This window comes from Armigeres subalbatus, chromosome 1, assembly GCF_024139115.2.
Source record: "Armigeres subalbatus isolate Guangzhou_Male chromosome 1, GZ_Asu_2, whole genome shotgun sequence".
In the NCBI taxonomy this organism is placed as follows: domain Eukaryota; kingdom Metazoa; phylum Arthropoda; class Insecta; order Diptera; family Culicidae; genus Armigeres; species Armigeres subalbatus.
The window spans coordinates 97,499,792-97,512,437 of record NC_085139.1 but is presented as its reverse complement, the minus strand read 5'-3'; the positions used below and the strand labels follow the sequence as shown (position 1 = coordinate 97,512,437).

At 43.3% G+C, this 12,646-nt stretch overlaps 1 protein-coding gene across 1 annotated transcript in view; it reads left to right on the top strand.

Annotated features, from left to right (window-relative positions):
- The window catches only part of LOC134203412 (rho GTPase-activating protein 100F), a 230,238-nt gene that overhangs the window by 60,646 nt on the left and 156,946 nt on the right, over window positions 1–12,646 (top strand). The gene's annotated exons all lie outside the window — the stretch shown is intronic.

Genomic DNA, 12,646 nt, shown 5'->3' with positions numbered 1-12,646 from the left:
ATTATGCGTTTTTCACAGTGTACTCTGTGTCTAGTCCTTGACGTTCGGCTTCGGCTACTCTTGTTTAATCTCAACGTGAGGTTAAATAAGAGTGGGGTTATGGATATGTGTTTTACTTAGTTTTCAACAAATTGTCACCTATATGGATTCGCATTATGCGTTTTTCACAGTGTACTCTGTGTCTCGTCCTTGACGTTCGGCTTCGGTTACTCTTGTTCAATCTCAACGTGAGGTTAAATAAGAGTGGGGTTATGAATATGTGTTTTACTTAGTTTTCAACAAATTGTCACCTATATGGATTCGCATTATGCATTTTTTTTTAGAATGTACTTTGTGTATGTTACCTATATGAATTCGCATTATGCGTTTTTCACAGTGTACTCTGTGTTTTGTTCTTGATGTTCGGGTTCGGCTACTCTTGTTCAATCTCAACGGGGGGTTCAATAAGAATGGGGTTCTGAATATGTGTTTTACTTAGTTTTCAACAAATTGCCACCTATATGGATTCGCATTATGCGATTTTTACAATGTACTTTGTGATTGTCACCTATATGGATTCGCATTATGCGTTTTTCACAGTGCACTCTGTGTTTCGTCTTTGACATTCGTCCATTGTTACGTCCTCTGTGTTTCTGTGACACCTCTCTTTAGTCCCAGCTGAATGCGTGTGAGTCTACATAATTGGCTTTCCTATAAATTGTTTCATTCTCCTTACCAACTTCACTTCCTCTTCCTTTCCCCTTTTCACTTCCTTTTCCGTCAGGTAAATGATGAGAAAGGCCAGTGAAGGCGATGGCACAAATCTCCCAAATTGAGGAGAACGTGCCTCCTGAGCCGACGTTCTGATACCTGATACATGCAGGCCTATCAAATCCATTATATTTCATTTGTCCATCTTTGTTCACTTTTGCTTGATGATCATATTAGTTTTGTATGAAAAATCAGCAATTCCATTTGAAACACATACCATCTCTTGGATTTTCGCAATATTTGGTAGAATCGTTCTTTTTCGAAAATAAACTCACTTTTAATTTTGTCTGATACACCAATTTCGATCCAGGGTGGTCGAAAAACTCAAAATTTTTGAAAAAAAATATGTTTTTAAAACATAATTTTTGAACTACTAGACCAGTTATCAATATTCATGGAATCACATGTAGTCATTGGCGACCCTCACTGCGAAAATTCGACTTTTCCATACGAGTTGATTTAAATAATTTAGATAAAGAACGATTCTTTGTGGGCTTGTGGTCGTGTGGTTAGCGACGTCAATCATCTAGAGGCATGGGTTATGGAGCGTGGGCTCAATTCTCGCCTCGGTAAGAAGGAAACTTTTCGTGATCAAAAAATTCTCCACCACTCCACTGTCCTGTCAGTTGTCTAGGTGTTAAGTGTTCAGTCTGTACGACCTCTGGTCGAGAACAGTGTTCTTGTCTTTTATTCTACCAAATATTGCGAAAATCCAAAAGATGATATATGTGTTTCACATGAAATTCCTAATTTTTCGTATAAAAATAATACTATCGTCAAACAAAAGCGGACAAAGATGGACAAATGAAATATCATGGATTTGATGGGCCTGCATGTATACTTTCAGATTACGATTGAAATTTTTGCTAATATTTGCTACTAGCTGCAGTAGAATGCTCTAAAAAATATCCCTTTTTCATGAAAAACGCTTATAATATGCTTGAAAATGAAGCTATCAACCGTCTTATGTAACCAAAATATGCGCCATACAAAGACCGTGAAGCGATGCTAAGACAGTTTTTGAAAATATTCTGAATAGATGAAAGTAGAAGCTAAAATCTATTTTTTTTTGGGACCACCCTATCTAAATTTAGCAATTTTGTCATAAAACATTACCTATATGAGATAAAATAAATGTTTATTAAGCAAAAAAGCTTAGAATTAAATTCTCTACAACTTTGTGGAATTATATGAACTCCTATCTCAAAAGGGTAAAACAATACATTTCCAAAAAAATTTCACCGGACGACCACCCTAATGACAACATACACCAAAAATAGATCTCTTCTTGTAGATCATTTCTTCTGAAGACGTCAAAACTCTAGCACTGATGCTTTTCGAGTTATCGATTTATGTCGTGAAATTTGACGAATCCGACCATTGTGCGGTGGTGGTGGAAGTGGGCTCCTCGGTCGATCGGCATCAGCTGCCCCGGCGAAACTACCATCGTGTCGACTGGAGCCGGATCCAAAGGTGTGTGGACGAAAACATCAACTACCAGCGACATCCGACCACACCGGAGGAAATCGACGACCAGCTCCACTCCATCCAAGAGGCGATCTCCTAGGCCCGTGAACAACATGTGCCAACTGCTAGACTGGTAAGCAACACCCTAAACATTGATTTACCATCAGGGGTGACAATGGGTCTGGGGGGTGAGAATGGGTCATCGCTCTCACCGGCAGCCTGGAGGTCGTAGAGCAAAATCGTTCAAAAAGGTCTTTTATATTTTAGTCTTCTTGCCGTCAGATACATTCAGTCCATTCTACATGCATTCTAAGTAAGTTGAAACAGTGACCCATTCTCACCCCCATTTGACTCATTGTCAGCCCCGACGACGGCACCAAAGATTTGATCCGTCTGCGAAATGTCACTCGCAGGCAGTACCAACGTACTGGGCTGCCTGCGCTTAAGGCCCGGTGCAATATGGTGCAATCGCATGATCAAAATTATCCTGCCCAGAATGGTGCACCTCAGAAATATTGATTTTTCCAATAAGATGCGCGCTCTCCCAGACTGTGATAAGCCGTTCTGGAAGCTAACAAAAATTCTAAAATCTAAGCCTCGACCCATTCCGCATTTGATCCTATAAGACAAAAATGGCTCTAAGGATCGCTTGATAACTCCTGCAGAGAAGGTTTCTGAAATAGGTTAATGCCGTTAACGAGCATGTTAACAACATCCATCTTATTCCCGACTTCTCGGAGGAGTTGAACATCTCAGCTGGCGAATTGACTTCCTATATCAAATCATCGAATAACATAAAGACTCCAGGCTTCGACAGCATCCTAAATCTTGAACTCAAACATATGAGTGCTCCGTTCTTCGAGCACATTTCGCTGATCTTTAATCAGTGTCTCCGGCTCAGCTACTTTCCATCGTCCTGGAAGTCAGCGAAAGTCATCCCCATCCGTAAGCCTGGGAAGGATCCTTCCTCCCCCAAAAGTTATCGTTCCATCAGCTTTCGCTCAGGGTTATCCAAACAATCTTCCCAGCTGTGACACCATTAACGAGCTAGGAACCGGCTCCATAGTTTTGGGCAAGATGCGCCAACGTGTGATTGGGTGGCAGTCAATCAACGCAAGGATGTGCAAGCTGAGGATAAAAGACCGTTTCTTCAACTATAGCATCATCAACGTGCACTGTCCACACGAAGGGAGACCCGATGGCGAGACAGAAGCGTTCTATGCACAGCTGGAGCAGACATACGATGGATGCCCACTGCGGGACGTCAAAATCGTTATCAGCGACATGAACGCTTAGGTAGGAAGAGAGGAAATGTATAGACCGGTCATCGGACCTGATAGTCTGCACACCGTATCGAATGATAACGGCCAACGATGCATAAACTTTGCAGCTGCCCGCGGAATGGTAGTCCGAAGCACCTTCTTTCCCCGTAAAAATATCCACAAGGCCACATGGAGATCGTCTAATCAAGAAACCTAAAACCAAATCGACCACGTTCTAATCGACGGTAAATTCTTCTCCGACATCACGAACGTTCGCACTTACCGCAGTACGAATATTGAATCCGACCACTACCTCGTTGCAGTATGCCTGTGCTCAAAACTCTCGTCGGTGTACAACACGCGTCGTAGTCAAACGCCGCGGCTTAACATTGGGCGGCTACAAGACAGCTCAAGACTATGCGCAGCAGCTGGAAGTGGCACTCCCAACGGAAGAGCAACTAGCCGCAGCGTCTCTTGAGAGACGATATGGAGAGATATTCGATCCGCCAATGGTAGCACCGCAGTCGCTAGACTTGGCACGGTGCTCCCGGATCAGAGGAACGACTGGTATGACGGCGAATGTGAGCAGTTAGTGGAAGAGAAGAATGCAGCATGGGCGAGATTTCTGCAACACCGCACGAGGGCGAACGAGGCACGATATAAACGGGTACGAAACAGACGAACTCAATTTTTCGGAGGAAAAAGCACCAGCAGGAAGATCGAGACATGAAGAGACGGAGCAACTGTACCGCGCTAATAACGCACGAAAGTTCTATGCGATGTCAAACCGTTCACAGTCGAAACAATTTCCAACCCGAAAATTTTCAAGATCCGTACTGGAATCTAACCCATGCGCCCTCAGCAGAGTCTTGCTTTGTAGCCGTGCAATGTAACCACTAGACTAAGAAGGGCCCGAGCATAGAAAAATAATAACTAAAGTATTTCTGCTTCCTCACAACATAGCAAACGTTTGTGCGATTTGACTCCTTTGGAATAATTTTATCCTCTAGAACGGGGCTGACCACAAGTCTCGAATCCCATCAACTCACCACCCACACTAGAATGGGCGCAGCAATATAAACCGTTGGTTGCTGGCTGCACAGAACGTGGATGGCAATAAAATGAAACAATCGTTTCGCCACTTGGAAGATAAAACCCTCAAACCGAAAATGGCGATGACGATGATATCCAATGATGATGAGAAATGCTCGCTGGTAGTGCAATCATCATCTGGAATGCTACGCGGAACAGCGTGGAACTATGGTCCGGTTGAACATTGTTCAGATATTTTTGAGAGCGAAAATTCCAATAATCCTTGAAAGTTCGTGCCACGAAGTAGGTAGGCGAAATGGGCCATGACGACGTGGACAATGAGAGAAAATCGGAAATGACTGGAGCAGTTTTGTCGAGTGCATCATATTCCACTTGCATCGCATCGCAGCATTATTTGTTCGAGTTGCAGTTTTGTGCAATAGTACTACGGAAGCCCGGCATCATGCTGCTGCCCAAGCTGTAGCATAGCAGTAGTAGTAGTAGTATGGCGCTAGTATGGCCATAGTACTATGCACTACTACTTGTACTATTTTATCGACGTCACCACCCACGATTGCGATTCCTGAGGGACAAATGCGCCAGAATAACTTTTTTTTATATCAAGGAGAATTTAAAGCTGGTATACATACATTTTAAATATTCATATTTGTTATGCAAACATAAACGGTAAGCACCAAGTTGTGAACTGATACAACCATTGTCAAAAAGGAAGATGGAATATTACTATTATCGCAAATTTTCTAGAAAGTACGCCATTAGGAACTATGTCGGAGACATGTCCAGCCTTTCTGGCCTTATTAAATGTTTAACATTTATAGGCAGGCTTGTTAATTTGTTGGGCAAGCCGCCGATAGAGATTATTGATGATAAAGAGTAGAGATGCTGATGCAGTTGATCAAACATCAACCACAGGCAATATGACCAAAACGGGAATACGAATCTGGAACAGGTTATTGTTAACTCACTCGTGCTACTCTCCAGAAATATTTGCCGTCGTCAGCAGCTGTTAAGCATCGCTTCCGCAAAAATTCGGATACTTCTGTTATCGATTGCTCTCAAACATCTGAACTCTCACAGTACAGTCTCCTCCTGGGAAAGTGGACCAACCAGTGAAATGGTGAACTGGAGCACATATTTGTTCAGTAGGGGCAGAGGGGAAGGAAATCTGAAAATAGGATGGCTACCAACGGGTCAAAGAAAGAAAAATGACGATAAGGATGGAGAGTTTTCGCACTGCAATTGTTTATATATTTCTCGGGTACTTATTCAAAAGGACGTATGTGATTTTGTAAACAAAGATTCAAACATCGATTTGTCCGATCTGATAGCCCTCTCACGCAAACCATCACCATAGACAGATAGGGGAGGCTTCGGCTACCTGTTGGTGGTGTTGATCTGCGTGGGTGTGCTATCAGATAAGACAAATCGACTTTTGAATCTTTGTTCACAAAATCACATACGTCCTTTTGAATAAGTACCAGATTTTAATATATATATAGTTTGCTAGGCCATGTTTTACTGTTTTCTGTAATCTATTTTATGAACATTTGTTTGCCTTAATAGACAACGTGTTGATATTACACGTTAATACATCAGTTGAAATTGATACATTAGAAAGATCATTGTTAGATTGAATTTTAAGTGAATCTGGCAACAGTAAAATCGTGCACCACGGAAACTGTTGTAAATAAAATAGTGTGAAGATGTGGCGGAGATTTCTGGGCCGCTGAATTGTACACTAGAATGTAAGTTTATTTTGTATAACCGTTTAAAATTATAAAATAATAAGCAATAAATTATAGCTTTGAAGCTGTTCACCATGAGCACCGCTGTTAAGATAATTTTATTCAAGCCAGAAACTCGCCCCAACAATCATAATATGGGAAAGGTTAAAAAGTAGTTCGAAAACTTGCATGAATATCCCAAAATAGTTATTTATGCAACGAGATGTTCTTTCAATGTGAAGCTTAGGTTTGTCCGAACAAACTTGCCGAGTGAGATAAATACTACGAATGCTAAATAAATCCAGTTTTGCATTCTTTCTATTCCCGCTATTTAGTGACCATACGCTCCTTTTTATGAAAGGTTGATAACAGCATCCTATCAGTTGCTATCAGTTACAATATTCTTCTGAAATAAATAACTCCCGTTGTAATAATTTTGTTATGCATTATTGATCGGGTACCGCCAACGTTGTCTGCCACATGGCCATTTAGGTGCTCTTCGTATCATTTCACGCTCGTTCGTAAAGCCTAGTATGCTGCTCTTAAGGAATGGGCTTACGGAAAATTTGATATATTGGAACATTTTTGAGGAAATAGAACAGCAATGAAATCGTGCTTGCGCGGTGTTTTGTCCAATTTTTATCCATATAAAAGTGGCGAACTGACGTTCCGATTATTACATAATGTAGTTGTGGCCGATCAACAATCTGAGCTCAGTTTCGGAACATTTATTAGCTGGCAATTGTTTTGGGTATATAAATATGTGAATATGGCTGAGAAGTGCCTGAGTTATTGCTAAGTCAAATCCAGCTCAATATGTCCCGAACACCTTAAGTGTGAGTTTTTTGGCCTTTCAATAACGTCGTACAAATAGGTCCGCATTTGGAAAAATAGTTCTTCACGAAATAGGAAAGTCAAGAAATTCTTGACCTTCACAGTGTTGCTGTTGAGTTTTCAGCATTTGAAAGTGTGATCGGAGTCAGATTGACCCGAACATGTTAGGAAGGTTTAGCATAAGCGGTGAAGCGAAGAGTAACACAGTAACAAGTTTACTGAGTAAATGTCTTGAATAACTTCGTAGGTAACGTGAACATAACAGAATATGTAGATTAGGGTGGCTCAAATTTTTATTCCAAAAACTTTTTTCGAATGTTTTGATTGGCCGCCCTCTTATTCGATTTTATTTGATGCCGTGATGCTCTGGACAAAATTTCAGCCAAACCGGTCAACGTTTGGGTTTTTAGATTATGAAGAATTTAATACAGAATGTTATGCTGAAAACCGTGAAAAGATTAGTGTTTACCAGGTAAAGTTATTAGCATTTCTCTGAAGTGGGGTTCGAGCAAATTTCGTTTCTTTTACCGTTAAAAAGAAATAAATTCATCCATACAACACTCCAATAAAATGCTAATATGTTTGCTTAATAAACTCTAATCTTCTCGCGGTTTTCAGCACAACATTATTATTATTATTATTTATTCAGACTACAGTTCGGAAAACGTGTCCGCGGGATTTGTTACGGGATTTTGCTCCGGGTTTTGTCAGGGAAAATTTTCCGCCAATAAGTCTCCACTGTCAAAACATTTTCCGTGATTGAGTTTACACTTCAGGATTTGGCTTCAGGGATTTGAGAATCTGCGTATCCTCGCCCGTGCTTGAGTTTACACTTCGGGGTTTTGATTCGGATTTTACAAGAGGTGGAAAGATAACGAGAAGAGGGAGATATAGCGAGAGAAAGGGAGATAATGAGTGAGAGAGAGCGATTGAGTGGGAGAGAAAGAGGAAATGAGTGAGCGAGTGAGTGAAAATGAGTAAGTGAGAGTGGGTGAGTAAGTCAAAGTGAGTGAGTGAGAATTCGTGAGTAAGTGAGAATGAGTGTGTGAGAATTCGTGAGTAAGTGAGAATGAGTGTGTGAGGTTGAGTGAGTGAGTGAGAATGAGTGTGTGAAAGTACGTGAATGAGAGAGAGTGTGAGTGAGTGAGAAAGAGTTAGTGAGTGATTGAGTGAGAGTGAATAAGTGAGTGAGCCAGAGTTAGTGAATGTGAGTGAGTGAGTGAAAATGTGTGTGTATGAGTGAGATTGAGTGAGTGAATGAGAGAGTGAATGAGTGAGAGGAGTCAGAGCGAGTGAGTGAGAATGAGTTAGAGCGAATGAGTGAGAATGAGTTAGAGCGAGTGAGTGAGAATGAGTTAGAGTGAGTGAGTGAGAATGAGTTAGAGCGACTGAGTGAGAATGAGTTAGAACGAGTGAGTGAGAATGAGTTAGAGCAAGTGAGTGAGAATGAGTTAGAGCGAGTCTCACTATGCACTATTTCTCAATTATCACTGCTTACTTTTCACTTCTTAGTACTCATTTCTCACTTTACTCTTCTTACTTCTCATTCTCAATTCTCACTTCTCATTTTTTCACTTATCATTCTTCACTTCTCACCTCTCATTAGTCACTTTTCACTTTTCACTACTCATTACACTACTCATTTCTCACTACTCAACTCTCACTTCTAATTGTACACTTCTTACTTCTTATTCTCACTGCTCATTGTTCATTCCTTACTTACTCATTTTTTCATTTTTCGCTTATCATTCCTTAGTTTTCTTTTCACACTTCTCACATTTCTCACTTTTCACTATCCACTTCACTAAATTCTTCCCATAATAAATTTCCGTCATAGATTACACATTTCCCGTGCAGAATCAATTCAAGCGAAATTGTTTCCTCGCGGGATTTGCATCTCTACACATGGGATTTTTCACCGTACACTTTTCCCGCGATTGGGTTTACACTTCAGGAAAATATTTTTCCGTGTAGACTTCTGCTCCTGTCACGGGAAACGCAAATCCCGCTCCCATTTAAATTGCATGGGAGACTAAATCCCGGGACACGTTTTCCGAACTGTAAATCAGCCTTAAGGCTGAAGTGGCATGTGCGGTATATAAGAGTCTTCTCCATTCGGCTCGGTCCATGGCTACTAGACTGGCCCAGATTACTATGGGGAGAAAACAGCTGATGCAACTCGTGGTTCATTCGCCTCCTCCACGTACCGTCCACCATATGCACCCCACCATAGATGGTACGCAGCACTTTCCTTTCGAAAACTCCCAGTGCGCGTTGGTCCTCCACGAGCATCGTCCAGGTCTCGTGTGCGTAGAGGTCTACCGGTCTAATGAGCGTTTTGTAGATTGTCAGTTTGGTACGGCGGCGAACTCTATTTGATCGGAGCGTCTTACAGAGTCCAAAGTAGGTACAATTTCCAGCCACTATGCGTCTCCGAATTTCTCCGCTGGTATCACACAATATCTTCTACCACCTCGATTTCGTCACCACCGATGCAAACTCGAGGTGGGTGGCTCACATTGTCTTCTCTTGAACCTCTTCATATCATGTACTTCGTCTTCGACGTGTTGATGACTAGTCCGATTCGCTTAGCTTCCCTCTTCAGTCTGATGTAGGCTTCCTTCATCTTCTCAAAGTTACGTGCCATAATATCTATGTCGTAAGCGAAACCAAATAGCTGGACAGACTTATTGAAAATTGTACCGTCTCTTCACGGTCTCGATCTTCCTGTTAGCGCTTTTTCCTCCGAAAAATCGAGTTTTGTCTGTTCCGCGCCCGTTTGTATCGTGCCTCGTTCGCCTTCATGCGGTGTTGCAGCAATCTCGCCCATGCTGCATTCTTCTCTTCCACTAATTGCTCACATGATTTATTAGTAGCTGATTTGTGTATTTTTGGGTTTTTGATCGAATCGCATCAGCCGAAACCTATATAAAAGTTCATTTAATCATCATACAATGTTCTGTGAAATTGTTCTGTAGCATACCAACTGCCGTTTTTGCAATTCTGAGGTCAATCGAGCAATCAGAACCAATTTCCAGATCGAATGATTGACGGAGGTGTATTTTCCTATACATTTTGGCTGAAATCCCCATACAAACTTCAAATCAAATGCGCCAGCTTATGCAACAAGCGATTGAGCTGAAATTTTCAGAGATTGATTTTCTCACCCAAAGACACAATCCTGGAGGGTGCCCCGTGGAATTAGACAACTTTTTGTTTCCTGGGCCAGTCTAATGGCTACACGTCGCCAACCACGCAGTCTACGGAGGGTCCGCAAGTCATCCTACACCTGATCGATCCACCTTGCCTGCTGCGCACCTCGCCTTATTGTGCCCGTTGGATCGTTGTCGAGAACCAGTTTCACCTAATTACTCTCCGACATTCTGGATACGTGCCCGGCCCACCGCAGTCGTCCGATTTTCGCGGTGTGAACGATGGATGGTTCTCCCAACAGCTGATGCAACTCGTGGTTCATTCGCCTCCTCCACGTACCGTCCGCCATCTGCACCCCACCATAGTTGATACGCAGCATTTTCCTTTCGAAAATTCCCAGTGCGCGTTGGTCCTCCAAGAGCATCGTCCAGGCCTCGTGTCCGTCGAGAACTACCGGTCTAATGAGCGTTTTATAGATAGTCAGTTTGGTACGGCGGCGAACTCTATTTGATCGGAACGTCTTGCGGAGTCCAAAGTAGGTACAATTTCCAGCCACTATGCGTCTCCGAATTTATCCGCTGGTATCATTTTCGGCAGTCACCAGTGAGCCCAAGTACACAATTTCTTCTACCACCTCGATTTCGTCACCACCGAAGCAAACTCGAGATGGGTGGCTCACATTGTCTTCTCTTGAAACTCTTCTTATCTTCGATGTGTTGATGACTAGTCCGATTCGCTTAGCTTCCCTCTTCAGTCTGATGTAGGCTTCCTCCATCCTCTCAAAGTTACGTGCCATAATATGTATGTCGTAGGCGAAACCAAATAGCTGGACGGACTTATTGAAAATTATACCGTCTCTTCACGGTCTCGATCTTCCTGTTGGCGCTTTTTCCTCCGAAAAATCGAGTTTTGTCTGTTCCGCGCCCGTTTGTATCGTGCCTCGTTCGCCCTCGTGCGGTGTTGCAGCAATCTCGCCCATGCTGCATTCTTCTCTTCAACTAACTGCTCACATTCGCCGTCATACCAGTCGTTTCTCTGATCCGGGGCCATCGTGCCTAGTGCAGCGGTTGCGGTGCTTCCAATGACGGATCGAATATCTCTCCAGCCATCTTCAAGAGATGCTGCGCCTAGCTGCTCTTCTGTTGGGAGTGCCACTTCCAGCTGCTGCGCGTAAGCCGCCCAATGTTTAGCCGCTGTGGACGACTCCGACGCGTGTTGTACACCGTCGAGAGTTTTGAGCGCAGACATACTGCAACGAGGTAGGGGTCGGATTCAATATTCGCACTGTGGTAAGTGCGTATGTTCGTGATGTCGGAGAAGAATTCACCGTCGATTAGAACGTGGTCGATTTGGTTTTCCGTTACTTGATTAGGTGATCTCCATGTGGCCTTGTGGATATTCTTGCGGGGGAAGAAAGTGCTTCGGACTACCATTCCACGGGAGGCTGCAAAGTGTATGCATCGTTGGTCGTTGTCGTTCGATACGGTATGCAGACTATCCGATCCGATGACCGGTCTATACTGAGCGTTCATGTCACCGATGACGATTTTGACGTCCCGCAGTGGGCATCCGGCTGTCTGCTCCAGCTGTACATAGAACGCTTCTTTCTCGTCGTCGGGTCTCCCTTCGTGTGGGCTGTGCACGTTGATGATGCTATAGTTAAAGAATCGGCCTTTTATCTTCAGCTTGCACATCCTTGCGTTGATTGACTGCCATCCAATCATGCGTTAGCGCATCTTTCCCAGCACTATGAAGCCGGTTCCCAGCTCGATGGTGGTGCAACAGCTTTAGTAAAAGGTTCGATGCCCGCTTTTCCACACTTTCTGTCCTGTCCAGCAGATTTCCTGCAGCGCTACGACGTCGAATTTGCGGGGATGTAATTCATCGTAGATCATCCTGTCGCAACCTGCGAAGCCTAACGACTTGCAGTTCCATGTTCCAAGCTTCGAATCGTGATCCTTTATTCGTTACCTAGGTCGTTGCCGATTGTATCGAGTAGTATTATCTTCTATGTCGTTCATAATGGTTGTTTTTAAAGGCGGCTTATTGGGCCTGCGCAAACCTCCTGTCTCGTCGGAGAGCCGTCGTGTCAGGGCTGTTTAGCGTCCCACCTAACACCAGGACTTGGGCTTGTGCGCTTTGAGAGGCACACGGTCGCTTTGGCGTAGCCTACTTGCGGATACATGCAACTTTTTATAGAGGTTTAACAGGGCCCACTGTCATACCCCATCACATCCTAGGTAGGCGCCACAACTCGCAGATGGCCTGGGGAAGGGTCGTCAAGCCCATGGACATAGTCCATGCTGCCCCCCATAGTTCCTGCTGTAGATGTATGTAGTTCCTCAATTTCTTAGACACAGTACCTGCTACTCGGTGCCAATTCTTTTTTTCTTTTCAACTGTA